The sequence below is a fragment of the Alligator mississippiensis genome, chromosome 5 (assembly GCF_030867095.1).
Source record: "Alligator mississippiensis isolate rAllMis1 chromosome 5, rAllMis1, whole genome shotgun sequence".
In the NCBI taxonomy this organism is placed as follows: domain Eukaryota; kingdom Metazoa; phylum Chordata; order Crocodylia; family Alligatoridae; genus Alligator; species Alligator mississippiensis.
In genome coordinates, this window is record NC_081828.1 from 26129527 (window position 1) to 26144858 (window position 15332).

General features: G+C 41.7%; 1 protein-coding gene and 1 long non-coding RNA gene across 9 annotated transcripts in view; one reads left to right on the forward strand and one right to left on the reverse strand.

Moving 5' to 3' along the window:
* ADGRL2 (adhesion G protein-coupled receptor L2) overlaps positions 1 to 15332 on the forward strand; it is a 485613-nt gene that overhangs the window by 144954 nt on the left and 325327 nt on the right. The window lies entirely within an intron of this gene.
* The window catches only part of LOC109283565 (uncharacterized), a 29987-nt gene continuing 28555 nt past the window's right edge, over positions 13901 to 15332 (reverse strand). Inside the window, exon 4 of the long non-coding RNA XR_002090768.2 lies at positions 13901 to 15074. This is a non-coding gene — a long non-coding RNA (uncharacterized LOC109283565). The remainder of the gene's footprint in view (positions 15075 to 15332) is intronic.

Sequence of the window (15332 nt, forward strand, 5' to 3'; positions counted from 1 at the left end):
AGTCAAAAGCTTTCATGAGGTCAAAGAAGGCCAAGTAGCCAAGAAAGGAATGTACTTTTGCCTCATTCATGTTCTCTCTGTTCTGTTTCAGAATGGCTCTCTTAGCCTTCCATCATTCCCCTCTGACGTTTGCTAACCTCAAACATTTAAAAAAAACTCATTCCTCCCCACTCCCCAAATCAAGATATTGTTCTAAAAATCATGAGGCTTAAAAATAATAAAGCTGATATTCTTTTGATTGGCTTTCTCTGTTTAGACCTTTATGGTTTATGTTGTCAAGCTCTTCTGTTCAACCATGGGAGCTGAGAAAGAGAGAGAGAGAGAAAATAAATGAAGGCTGCAGTTCTCACATAATCACTAGGCTCCAGGAACTGGCCTTTAAGAACAACATCAGATATCTCAAGACTCATTTAAAATTGCAAGAGTTGGCAACATAGGAAGGGTAGGTAAGGTCTGGGAAACATCAAATTCAAGCTCAAATTCATCTATTAAAATAAAGATTTTGTGAACAAACGAAAAGCTCCCAGTAGGAGGATTTACTATATCTAATATATCAGAATTATAAAAGCATTGGTGGAGTAACAAGTGATGATACTTTAGTGATTTCAAGCACGCTGTTCATTGATTTTTTTTTGGATTCATAAAAGGTGTTATTGACAGTGTTTTGTGTAAAAGAATTATAATTATTCCATAGATTTATGAGAGGAATGGGGAGTACTTCAGACAGTACCCAGCAATGTTTGTCTTTGTTATGTGGTCACAGTTACTTTGCTCAAGAACTGGTTGTTTGTTCTGTTTATAATTATTATATAGCACCCAGGCAGAAATTCTGAATACCCTGACAATAAAGTTGCACTAACAGTGGTAGCCATCCTGCACGCACCTTCCCTCTCTCTCTCTTGTGACTTCTGAATCAACATGCCAATACACCTCTCTGCTTGTCCTTTGTGGGTGTCAGAGCTGTGTTTAGGTTGTGCTCAAGTTGGTGGTGACAGTTTTCAATGTGGTCAACAAGACCACAATTATATATAACATAGATAAAAAGGAAAGAAGGAGAGGAGTGGAGGGGTTGTCAGGGGCTGGGGGCCTGTGTGGCTTGCCACCTGCATGCCCCAAATGAGCCTGGCACCACAACGTGCAGGGTCTGTAGCAGGGAGATGGAAGCATGGCTTTTCAGGCAGGGTTAGAAAAGCCACAGAGATCTTAGGGGAGGCCTAGGAACCACAAGCACCTCCCCACCTCCTCCATGCCCCAGCACCTGGCAACCCCTCCACTCCTCTCTGGAAGTCATGATGGTCTGAATATCTCTACCATCTACCATCTCCTGGGAACGTTGTGGCAGCAGTACAAATATGAGGCTGCTACTTAGACCCTTTAGCAGTGTATGTGCAGACAGTTCTGTCCAGGGACAATTGTGAACCAGTTCCTTATCAATGGCATTTTTGGAATGGTTCAGGTGTTATATCTGTCCACACTCTATGAATCTTTTCATAAGAGTGGAAGTGCATGTAAAATACATGTCAAGGATGCTAGGCCTCAGGGCCAGCCCACATGTTTTTGGGGCCCTTTGCAAGGTATAGTTTTGGGGGCCCCTAATCCATCAAAAAATCAAAATTGTGGTTAACTGCAGTATAAACTCACTGAAATAATAGTCTGGACTGAACTGCATGCACGTGGGCTCGGGGGGGCATGGGGCAAGCACGTGCTGGGGATGCCTGGGTTCCCTCCCCAGAGCTGGGGCCAGGGTCAGGGTGGGAGCAGAGCCAGGAACTCCTCCCCTGCTCAGCCAGGAAGGGGCCCCCTGCCTGAATTGAGCCCTTTAAACATGGCGCAGGCAGCAGGGGGTGAACAGGGCATGGTCTCTTGGCTGTGGGGCCCCCTGGGGCCACAGGTTCTTCAGGATAGGATGGGCTGGCCCTGCTAGGCCTTCAACGTCCAGGGATTCTTATTGGTAAAAATGATACATCAGAAGTTACTTAATCTGTGCTGCTTCTGTCTTTTGTATTTGAGTGCTTATTACAGAGCATGCCAGAATTAATCTATTTATCATTTTTAGGATAAATAAGAACTACTATTACTAATATCTTCAGACTATTTTGAATATTGAGCTAATGTGTAATTATGATAAGAAAGACACAATTATATTTTCATGCTTAATCATGAGAAGACTTAAATTTCCCCCCCTCTCTTTTCAATTTCATTGCACTCCATTACAATGTGCAACTAGTTTTCTGCTAGAAAATCCTATCTGACATCAATCTTCACACAACCTCTCTCCCCAACCCTGACACAAAAACCCTCCACCTCTAATAAGTTGCATGACTAGGGGTGGGGAAAGGGAGCACCAGAACCCAGATGTCCATTTAGTGGAGGCACCAGAATCAACAGCTGCTCTCAGGTAACATCTTCCAGTGCTTGTTCCCCCTAGCCAGAATTGTCAAATATTTGGGCACAACCCCCCTTTCCCTCCTGCCCCCCCCGAATCTCCAGACACAAAAATCACTGTAATTTCAAGTGAGAGGCAAGCATTTTTGTAGGTGATATATTTTATTAGAGCAACTGCATGGTTGGGACAGCCCTTAGACAAGCTTTCAGGTATAACACTACCTTTCTTTGGACCTCTGAAGGAAGCAGACGTGGCAGAGCTAAGTAGCAGATGGAAAAGAAGCTTGTGGAAAACTCCGTATGTAAATAAAGAGAGGAAATAAGAAATGCTCAGGTAGCCAACAGACAAAAGAGATGCAGTAGACATCTGATAATGGAAGAATAAGATCATTCAGGAGGGTTGTTATCACCTGTGAAGCACAGAGAATAGTATCAGGTAGATTATAATGAACCGTTAAGTCATTGTGTATGTTAAGTCCCTGGTTCTTAGTGTCCAATAGGCTAATTAATTTTTGTTCCCAAGCTTGCCTTGGGAAGGTGTTTTGTAGATTTCCTTTGAGCAAAAGAACTGCGAGGTTAGGGAGTATTTTTTTTCTGTGAAAAATGTTCTACCCGTGTTCTAGTTTCTCTGTCTTTTATCTTTTTTTCTTTTTTTGATGATCATTCATTTTAGTGCAAAGCATTTCTCTGATTTTACCCATGTAGTTTCTACAAGGGCAGTTGGTGTACTGGATGAGGTATACCACATTCCAGTATAGACATGTATGATCTACAAAGTCTGATGATTTTGTTGTGGGGAGTGTATATTGTTTTGGCAGTACAGATCAGTTGACAGGTCTTGCATTTATTGTTAAATTAGGGCTGGGACCCATTAGGTGTGTGTTGATCACAGGAATTTACTTCTGATGATGTGTTGGGCAAGGTTAGGGAATGGTTTAAAAGCCAGGAGGGTGTGTTGGGGCTGTGAGAGGAGGGGAAGGAATCAACCTCGGAATATTTTGTTCATAATTTGCTTGTTTTCCAGTATCGGTTGTAGTAGTTTGACCTTTCTTCATGGTTCAGGTGTGGGATGATAGGTGACAGCCAAGGGTCTGTGAGCAGTGGGGGTTTTCTTTTTGTATTGTAGTATGTCGCTACAGGGTATTTGGGTGGCTTTTTCAAACATTTGGTTTATTTCTCTGCTGGAGCATCCTTGCTGGGTAAAGGCAGTTTTGAGTTTGTGAGATGGATGTTACTAATATTCTCCACAGACCAGTCATGGTGGTATCTGAGGGCCTGAATGTTGATCACTGCTTTTTTGGTGTGTTTGGAATCTTTTTCTGTGGACATAAGTGTGGTGGTCCATGGTTTTTTCAGTATGTAGCATGGGGGAAGGCGCAAAATATAGCCCGCAGGTCCTTGACCAGTCCACAGCAGGTCCCTTGGTCCCACCAGGCCCAGGCACAGTCCAGCTGTGGTGCATCCTGCTTCCCCCTGGGCATGCAGTGGGGCTCAGGTGGCTCTGCAGCTGGACTGCCTTTCTCTCCAGCTGCTGCCTCAGCTGGGGCCAGCCCCCTGGTACCAGCAGGGACCTGCGCTGCACAGCCCCAACCCTGCGTGCCCTGCGTGCTCCAGGCTCGCCCACCCAGGCTCAGCAGTGATGGCTTGGGATAGAAGTTGTTGCTCAGCAAGGAAAGAAAAGCGGCCCCTCTCCCTCACCACCTCCAGGCTGTTCCTGCTGCAGCCACCTGGAGCCCGTGCCATGCTGGGCTGCCCTGCTTCAGGCTGCCCAGCAGGGCAGCAGTGGCAGCACACAGCAGATGCAGGGCAGCCTGGCATGGCTCAGGCTCCAGGCAGCTTCAGCAGAAATGGCCTGGTGGGGGGGGGGGTGCACTTTCCCCTGCACTGAGCAACAGCTTCTGTCCTGTGCCGCCACTGCTGAGCCTGGATGGGCAAGCCAAGAGCAGGTGCAGGGTGCGCAGGGTCAGGGCTGTGCCCAAGTTCTGGCTAATCTGCTTCTGCTGGGGTGATTCTGGAGCAGGGGCAGGGTAGGCTGGGGCTGCACACTGCTGGCAGTGGCAGGGAGGCACTGCAGGGTTTTTGGGCTCCAGGCAGTTGTGGGGTAGAGGTGAGTGGTAACCAGCTCAGGGGGGCATGTGCTGGGGGCTCCCATGCACACCCCACGATACGCGCAATCCCTCCCCTGCAAATCCCACAATTCTACCCTCCCCCACACACAATCACACAGTCCACAAACCCCACACACACTCACATGTCTCTGCAGGGAGCCCCGCTCACTGCTATGTGCACACACCCCACCACACACACACACCCCTACTACCCCCACACATCCCACCCCAGACATTCTCCCCCTCCACACACCTTAAGCCCCCCCATAAACCCCATACCCACCACATACATCCATACATCACCACAAATGCACCTCCCCAGAACCCCCAGGACCAACCCACCCACATCCACACACACCCCGCACCCTACATACATACATATCCACACACATATACCCACAGCCCCCCACAACCCCATACCCACCCACCCACTTTAATTCCTATATTTGATAAGCTCACAATGCCAGCCACTATCATCCATTTGCTAATTTTCAAACAATCTCCTTCATGCTTTCCCCCATGCTTCCCATTATGCTTGAGAGAAGGTCCTTGTCATTTTGTGGATAATTACCTAATTATCCTTCTTACAATCCTCCTTTAAAACAGTTCCTTGCCACAGTGCCTATAAAGCACTTGACAACACTAGGCCATTGCTGAATTGATAATACCAATGTCTATCAGGCTGATTAATATTGTTTTTTTGTTTCCTTGGACTCCCCCATATGACTCTCCCCTACAGAGTCTTTTGGCTATGTGTTCATACAGCATTTAGCACACAGGTAACCTGGTCTATGATGGGAACTGCTAGGCACTGCCACATTACAAATAATAATGAAGGCAGGGCAGAATGGTACCTTTAGAAATGGAATGGTTCAAAGAGATGTAATCTTTTGTAGGTAATAGTGTACTACGGCTGTGCGAAGCTTTGGTAGCCAATTTGATTCAGAGGAGATTTGGCCCAATTCAGCGGCTGAATTTCCAAATCTGCATGAAATCAGAAGACCAGTTAAAAAAGTCCAAATTTTTAGGTCCAAAGACCAATTAAAAGGTCAAAAGGAAGCCTCTGAATCAATTCAGAAAAGATTTGGTGCCGCTTTGGAGATTCAGCCATAGACTAAATAGGCAACAGTCCTCACCACACTGACACAGCTGCCTCTAGCTGGTAAGTCTGTTGTGGTGGGTGTAGGGGGGAGGGAAGGGGCATGGAGGGAGCAGATCAATGCCCCCATAGTGAGGGAGGGATTGAGGCTGGGGCTGGGACAAGCTGCCCAGCCGGGGTGGGGGAGGGGGAGGTGGGATGCGGGCATGGCAGCAGTGAGAGTGGGGGGCTCTGCCCTGCTGTCACTTGCCCCCTTACACCCGGAGCAAGCTGCACCTGCATTGCATGCCCCCCCCCCCCCACCCCAGCTGGACAAGCTGCAGCAAGGCATAGCCCCCACTCCCAGTGTTGCCATGCTCACATCCCAAGCCCCCCCCGCCCCCCTCCCTGGGTCCTGCACCCCCCTGCCCCAGCTGGGAAGCTTGTCCCAGCCCCAGTCCCAATCCCTCCCTTGCTGTGGGGGGCATTGATCTGCCTCCCATGCTCCTTCCCTCTCCCTTCCACCCACCACAGCAGACTTATCAGCTAGAGGCAGCTGTGTCCAGCACGGTAAGGACTGCTGCCTGTTTAGTCTATGGCTGAATCTCCGAAGCGGCGTTGAATCTTCAGATCCGATTCAGCTAAATCAAATTGGGACAGTGACTTGAATCTCTGAATTGAATTACTGTCCCTCTGAATCAGCTGAATCTGAATTCAAAGTGAATACTTGCTGCTTCACACAGGACTATAGTCCACCTATTCATAGCATCTGGCCAATTCATCTCTAAAGTGCCACCCTCCTCTGCCTTCTGCCTGACTTCAGATTAACCTGGCTAACTACCTCTCTTTACAAATAATACTGATAAAACTGATTCAGGGGAAGGATTGTAGTCTTACTTTCCACTTGTCTCCGCTCTGATGGCTGTGCTAAGGATGGACAGTTCCTATGCACAGGGAATACTGTTGCGATTGGTCTTTCCCACAAGTTTGTGGGGGCATCTTGGCTGCTCACATCTGCGAGAGCTGAGTTTCCTTTTACAACAGTTGTTTGCTTGCATTCTAGCCTAGAATATGAGATAGAGGAGAAAACTAAGGATAAAGATGGATATTTTCAAATACAGGGACCTGTATACAAATTCTTCTGTTCCTAGTAATGGCAATATTTTTTATTTGGTGTCATTCATGCTCTCTGAAGAGTGACTATATTTAATGTTACAGATGCAAGGTTTCCTCTAGTAATTAATTATCATTGTGTACAGAAGCAAAATTCCTCAACCTTTATCATTATTTACATGTTGGAGAAGGCTTAAAGACATTTTAAATGTGTTTTAGTAGAAACTAAAGCATTAGATTTACAGACAGACTGACATGCTATTATCTTTCTCTTTGAAGCAAATATTATACAGTGCAGAATGTTTTATATAATAGTCAAGTGCAGGCGTTTCATTAATAATTAAATATAGCTTTGCCATACTCAAAGTGTGCAGAAAACTATGACATTAGGAAGGTACCCTTCAGTGATGTTATTCTATAAGTTATATGGGTTTTTGTATTTTTATTTTGGTTTATATTTTCATTTTTGTAGATTATTGCCTGTGTTTATAGGATGTGAATGTGATAATTCCTTATCTCACATAAAAGCTAGATGCTAAGAATGATGTAATTTTGACCCCCTATCCCCAGGTAAAAGTAGCATGTAGTCACAGGGCACTACTTTTATGGTTGTCAGATACAATTTCCACCCCTTTCCTTTCCAGTGTGCATCCAACAAGATAATTAAGCCTCATGATATGAATATATCATGGTACATGTTAATTATAATATTGCCATGTTCTGATGTATATGTTTATGGGAGGGTATTGTGAGCTCTCGATGTTTTATACAGGAGATATATTTTAATATAAAGTAAAAGTTATATAGCATACTATAATGAAACTGAAGGAAGAAATACAGAAGTATTATTAAGGACCTTGAAAATAAAATGATTTGATTGTAGAAAAGATGGGATGTTATGTTTTATATCCATTTTAAGAAAAAAAAAAAACAGTGCACACTTTTAAGATGTGATTTCTTCAAGGAAGTACACATCATATTTTTGCAGACCAAAGTGTATGTACAAATACATGCTTCAAATATAATTATACATCAAAATTCTGTATAGGCATGCAAATAGTTTGCATATACTAGAACATACTGTTTTTAAAATTCTGTGGAATGTGCATGTATCTATATCTCTACATAGATATAGATATACATTAGGATATATAGTATGCTATGTAGAATCTTTTAAACTAGTTATCTGTTGCCTCTACTTTCAAGAGATAAATTACTAAAACAATTACATGAGTGTTAATAAACACATATATTGATTCACATATCCCAGAAATTAAACAATAAATTAATTTCAAATAAATTAAACAAGTCCATACACTGGCAGGTATTATTTTTAATCGCCGTATCTTGTCTTTTATGATCCATTGAAAAGTTTGTGTGTTCAAGTGCTCAATTAAAAGTATTAGTGACTACAGATATTGTAGCACAGGCCTGTACAAGCCAGCCTTTCACTTGTAAAGGGATAAGTTAGATGTCTGTGCAGGGTTTTTTCATCTCTAATTCCTAAAACTCTATGCAGCTGCTCTTCTCAAAAACATGAGGGTTGTGCGAAGAATTTTCAAGTAAGATGCTAGTATTTGAGCCATTTATTTAGACTTAGACAACATTAGCAGTGCTAGGATAGAACAAATGATAAGCTGTTATACTTTTCTGTGTATTTTTATACCATGTTTTTATTGTGTAAAGGTATATAAAAAAACCCAGCATAGCAGCACCCAGCAGCATCCCACACTCCAACATCATGACAACAGTACATACAGCACATAACATGAAGTAAAACAAGTCAGGCAGAGAGCAATTATTCCCCTTGGTCCTTGTGGTGAATCACGTTCGGTAAGCTCTGACCCGCTCTTCCTTTTGAGAGCAGTTCACTTGCATCTGTCCAGGTTAGTTAGAATACACCCTGTGGGAAGTGTTGTTTTACATAATCTTCACAATGGTAGATTACAGTAATATAGACTAACTGAATATAAACCTGTATAATATTGCACACTCTTGTGTAATGAAAAACACTTCCTGCAACTCAGAATATGAATAGAGAGACATATTTCTTTAAATAAAACTGTATCTGGAGAAGAGCCTGACCTTGACCTCCCCTTGTACCCACTATCCCACTATGCCATGGCTTTGATTGTTAGTTGTATGGAAGAAACACTTACACAAGAGGAGGCTGCTTTTGCTCTCTTTGATCCTGGGACAGTATGCACAAGGCCAGTACCACAAAATAACTTAAAACTTTTCTAAGTGTGTGTCTGTACTACAGTGGCCAAAATGCTCTGACTGTGACAGCAGAGCTGTGATGGCTAGATACCACAGCCTTTCCCAGTCTGATCCTTTTACCTGGTGGCAACAGCAACATTGGCAGTGGTGGCAGTACTCTGGTTGAGAACCACTGAAGTAAGCTAAGGCAGCGCAACAGTGGTTCTCAATTGGGGTGTCCCTAACATAAAGAAGTTATAGAAATGTGCTCTGATTCTAAAAGATTGAGGGCTGTTGGTCTAGACTTTACTTTGGTTTGCTTTTCTAAAAGTAAAATTCCTCCCTGAACCAAAGACAAAGACGAGTAAATGTATTTTTAGGTTATTATAAATATACACACCATGTATTTTATCAAGCTTAATTCGTAAGTCATTTACTGCATGGCTTGGTTTTGCTTTCTGTGCATTATTGGTCTATGTCTTTGTTCTCATTTTGCCGTGACATACTTTGCTTCACATCCCAGACCACTAGCCAAATAGAGCCAAGAAATTAAGTAAACTTGTGTCAAAAGTTCACAGAGGAAACCATTTGGAAGCTCTGCCTTTCACTTTGTCTATTTAGCCACAAAGAATACAAATAATTTTGACTTACTCCTAGTAAAGCTTGCTGTTGCATTAACTGTAGACAACTTTTCCCACTAGTTTAATTTGTTAAAAAAACTACCATGGTCCCTTGGACCTGGGTAATTAGCCAAGAACTTCCAAGGTTGTTTCCATTAGAATAAGAAATTGATTGTGTGAGTCAGGTATATTATTAATATAAATATTTTTTTAGAAAAAAATGTACAAAAAATCCTGATACTCTGTGCATGGTCTAAACAATAAACAGCAGACATTTTTGTTGCTTAGAAAGTGAGTCCTTCCAATGGATCACTTTTGTCCAAGAATCTTTATCTCTCTACTTTCTCTTCTTGTCATGCTTGCACTTATGATTTTGCTCTACTTCAACCCTGCACACCTTGCAATCAATATTCTAGCCCCACATTTTTAACCTGGGAAACTCCTCAATCCATATAGCTTTACTCTGACCTGCCTCAGTTGTACTACATCTAAGGACTTGGTTGCTCCTTTGTCTTGACACACCTATTGGTTTTCATAGATGTGTAATTTTACTTGGATCTGATACTGAACTAATGAAACCCATGAGCATCTTTTGGGATAGCACCATTCTCTTCTTTACATTCATACCCTGGACACCAAATTTCTGCATATTTGGGGGGAATTAAATAAATGTGATTTAAAATAATATTTGGCCAAATCCTTCTCCAGAAACACAGGTGTGAATCCAGAGTAACTCTACTGAAGAACATTAAGTTGTTTCAGATTTACTAAGTTTAGATGTAAGCATAGTTCAGGATATCTGAAGAATTATTCACATTACAGAAAATGTTAGGATCTGCAAGAAGGTACATCTTGTAGACCTGTGTAGAACTGTCTGGCTTTGTTTTCCCTTCCATTTTGAATTTCATTATGAAAGCTTCATGCCAATTTGGAGGACAAAAGTGTCATGTATTTAAGATTTAGTTCGATTTAATGAAGATTGAGCACATGGTATCAAGTGTGGTTTCTGATGGAAGAAGTTGGTAGAGCAGTGAATCTCAACCAGAGTGCTATGGTGCCCCCAGATCCTTTGAAGGGTGCCACAAGGTATAAGGAGAAGAGTGAGATGTGAGGAGATAAGAGCAGGCTCAAGCTTGTCCCTGCTGGGCCAGTCTCCTGATCCCTCTGCAAGGATGTAAGTACTATTAATATATAAATTAGATTTTGAAATTGGGTGCCACTCAATTCATAGAAGTTATGGAGGGGTGCCTTGAGTCCAAAATGGTACCATTGGGTACAGTGTATCAAGGAAATCATAGAATTAGTGGACAAGAAGTCTTGGAAAATGACAATCTAGAATGATTAATGTAGGAGGAGGTAATATAATCAGAGAAAGATTGTGAAAGCAGTCCTGGTGCTTGTGAAAGCAGTTTTGGGTGAAGGCCAGGTTAAAAGAATGAGTGAGGTTGGGAAGTCTATGGAATGGCAAATACAGGCAGTGATCAGCCATTTCATAGGAAGATGACATTTTGAGTTATATGGGCTAATAGCTGACAACAAGATCAAAAGAAGAAAAAAGCAGATTTTTACCAGACTGGTTTCTAAAATCTTCAGATCTGCTAGTGAAGTTACCACTCTGCGTACACTCCCATTGAAGTCACCACATTTCCTGAGTATTCAAGGAATGTGGAACAAGGCTCTTGGGTACCTATAGACATGCAGTGAGGCTGCTCTGATGTGCTGTAATTACAGTGCATTGAAGCAGACTCGATTCATTATCGCATTCCAGCCAGCTTCCATGTCTCATGTATCAGTGTCCCCATGCTTCAAAATGGCAGTGGGGGCCCTTTAACTAAAGCTTATCAAATGAGTTTTAGTTCAAGTGGCCCCACCACCATTCTGAAGCATGGGGACGCTGATACACGAGACACAGTGTTGTGTTAATTAGAGCTGCTCTTGGAGCCAAGCCCGCTCCTGGAGCATGTGTCGAAGTGCTCCTCGTTTTTCATTACAGATGAATTAACTTGGTTACCTCTAACTGCACCACAGTGTTGCCCCACTCAGTCAGGGACTCCAAACCCTTCTGCCTGTTTACAGTTATGTCTCTGATTTGTACATGCAATGGGTTTCATTGCGAGTACAGCCCAAAGTGCCCAAAGAGCAGCTGTTAGATGCATACTTGCCATTTGCTTACACAGTTCATCGATCTGCACATGCAAATTGCTGCAATTACACACAAATTAGCCATGCATTATAGAAGCTCTTCTCGTACATGCAGCAGCATGCAGGCAGATTAGAACAGTCTCACAGTGTAAAGTCTAAGAGCACAAATGAACCACATAGATCAGTAAGTAAACAACCTGGAAATGTTGAAGTATGTGAAGTCATTCCTTTGCTGTAGGTCAGAAATAACTTCATGCTGTTAATTATAGGTATTTATCATAGTTTATACGATTTTTGTGGGGCCTTGTCAGTGATCAAAGGTGGTTCTTGAACACTTGTCATCAAGTGAACTAATAATTGTAGGAATAGCTGATTTACTAAATCTAATATGCCATTAAATTGACTTATTTTCCCCTTTTCAGCTGTTAATGTTGTTGATAAAAGGGACAGTTCTCTTTTAGTAAAGCTGATTTGTTTCAGTCAAATAGAGTAATTATGTACACTTAGGTATACTATATGTATGCACATATTAACACATGAAAGCTATGTTACAATAACTTTAAAGGTCTGTCTTAACTTGGAAATAGACAGGAAGATTTGAATTAAGGTGAAATAGCCTGTGAAAACTTAATTTAAAAATAAATAACAAATAGAGAAAGAAGGAAGGCAGTGATGTCACTAACTTATTTATACTGTGCCAAGCTGAGCCTTTAGAATTATTATAAAAACATGAGCAGGGGATTTAATCCTTGTATACATTACATTTGAGAAGTGATGGCTGCTTTTATAAACTCCAGCAAAAACATAAAAAAACAAAACTGTGGATGGACTCTAACTGGAACAGTGCTATGGTCTTTGCTGCTTTAAGATTGTACTACAGGTGGAAACAATTTTTCCTGATTCTCTGAGTCCTAAAGTACTTTTGTACTAACCTTGCACCCTGGATTCAATCCACTTTCTTTGAATTTGCCTGCATTTTTCCTGGGAAAAACGTTTATGTAAAGAATGACCTCTTGCTGGGTCGCACAACTTGCTTGTGGTGTAGATGAGTGTGCCAGTTCAGAGCCCTCTGTTCAGTGTTGACTAAGACCTTGAAGAGTTCTTCAGTCCCACTAGGCCACAGAAGAGCCTATTGAGATTGTCAGCCTTTTTTCCTGCCAGGCCAGTTTTTTATTAGGCTGATAAACTCTTGAATTGTTGAAAAGCAGCTGCTCTGAGGAGGATTTAGCTGATTCTCATGGTGCTTCTGGGTGTGTGGGAGATATATTTATGTCTGGACTATGTAGGTCCCTTACACTGTTAGACCTAGGTGACCTCTTTTTCTAGTTCAAAAAGAGGCTGCTGGAATGCAATTAAGATGCAGTGTTACTTTTGTATAAAACCTTAGCAACCTAATCAATTACTCTTCTCTTTTTCTCCATCTTTGTGTTAGTTTCGCTACACCATCATATTTTTAACCCACTTGGAAGTTTTGTTTGTGCCATAATTTGGTTTTACCTTGTCAGTGCACATCTCAGAAAGTCTTATTAGAGCTCTTGCTTTAAAAAGGTAGATCGTCCTGCCTTCTAACCAAGAATTGTGTCGAGGTTCGAGCTATTAATTTTCACATATTGCTCAAGTAAGCAGAACTACGTGCATTTGATTTTTTTCTAATAATCTCAGATGTAGTTTTGTTGTAATGTAGTACACAATTCATATTGATTAACATGTCTGTAAGTGAGATATGCATTTTATAGACATGTATTCTAAAGTGAAGCATGAAATCGAACTGTAAATAATTGCATTTAAAAAAAATCCTGTGGTATTTTTTTTATATATTCTGCACTTGTGTAGCAAAATTTGTACCTATTGATACAAAGGTTTGATTAAAACTAAAAACAAATTTACATTTGTAGGAGTTGCAGCACTGTTGTTTTCAATTTGTTATATGCCTTTACCTGGCATGCTATTTCACCCTTCATGACACACATCAATACCTTCTTTATGTCTGGCTATTACCACTCATTTAAAAATCTATTTTACATGATTCTTCCAGCCAAAAATGGACCATAATGACACAGAATACAGCCTGTGCTTCATAAATTCTCTAGAAATCAATACTTTGGCTGGGAATTTGTCAGTCTCTCAAAGCCATGCATCATTAAACTTTACTATTATTACAGTGGACTCTGCTTCAAAGTTCACTACCTAGTTGATATTGGATGAACGCTTTTAAGCCAAGGAAAGGATACAAGATACAAAAGCTGCTTGTACTGACATATATTTATCTAGAGGATGTTTAAATTATGAAATATAAGTTACCTTATATGATTCAGCAGAATTATGGTTAAATATTACATGCAGATTTTAAATGATTGGCAAATGGCTGGGACACAAATCCATTTAGCTTCAAATAGGAGTTATTCTGCCCATAGTTCCTTATGTGTATGCTACTAGTGCTGAGAGAATACTGCTCACAAACATTCATTCAAATTTGGGGCCTGTATTTGACTCATTCAGCATTATTTGCTATTCAAGAATATTCATGTGAAGGGGCTTTTCTACACATACATATTTAGGAGGTGGCTGCTTTTTATACAAAATTGCATGCAATCATAAGCAAACAAGGGCACTTATGAACGAGCAAAAGTATTTGTTATTCACCATTCATCATTTGTTGTTCATTATTCTTTTGTTTGAAATGCTGCAGCCCTCCTCTCAAGGAGCAGAAAGAAAACTGTGGCCACTTACAGCATGGATAGCAAATAAGCAAACCAAATGGTTTATGAGCAATCTATAGGATGAGCACTGCTCATGCTCATCTATACTATTCAGACAGTAGCTGTGAACTACAAGTACACACACAACCCAGGAACTGCTAGCAAGAATGTTTTGAATAAAAGAAACACTATATTTGCAAAACATTATTTGCAATTATTATATTAAATGAGCTTTGCTCGCAGCCCACCTCATGTGCTCTTCTGGCCAGCTCCTGGCCCCAATATCAACAAGCATACCGTTAAAACATAGCCATGAGAAGGGGGAAATACTTCCAAATGGCCTTGCTACATTGATTTTGCAATGCTCAGTTTTTCATTAATGGTGAGTATGATTCAGCATCCTTGTTGCCTCCCAGTGCTATTCCACAGTGCTCCTGACTACACTTCAATTAACAGCCTTCACAGCTGAGAATTCTGGCTCTGTCACCTGTCAAGGTACTCGGTACCAGGTGTGTAGCAGCTCAAGAGTAAATGTGGTAATACTTGGTTGGTCCTAAATCTATGCTTCCCACACTCGCTCCTCTTAGAAGAGACCCAAGGGGCTCTTTTTGCCTCCTCAGTATCCCAACCCACAGAGCAGCACAGAAGCACATAGTGGTAACATGAACTTTAACAAGCTTTATAAGAATTTCTAAAATATGTGAACTTTTTTAATCCTGAGGGAAGTCACCTGCAAAAGATAAAGGACAAAATCAGTGGTTAGTTAGCAGGCACACACACAGGCACATGCCCCTAATGTACTTTACTGGGGGTTCCCACAGCTGCCTGTCTGCTGCATCAGCAGCATCTCTCTCACTCCCGAGATCAAAACAAGAGAAAACAGAAAAGGGTCATTAGTAAAGAGGCACAGGTGCAAACAGACATTATAAACCATAGACATTATGCACCTGCTCCAGGGAGCTTTGCTGGGAATTGAGACAGGTGCGAC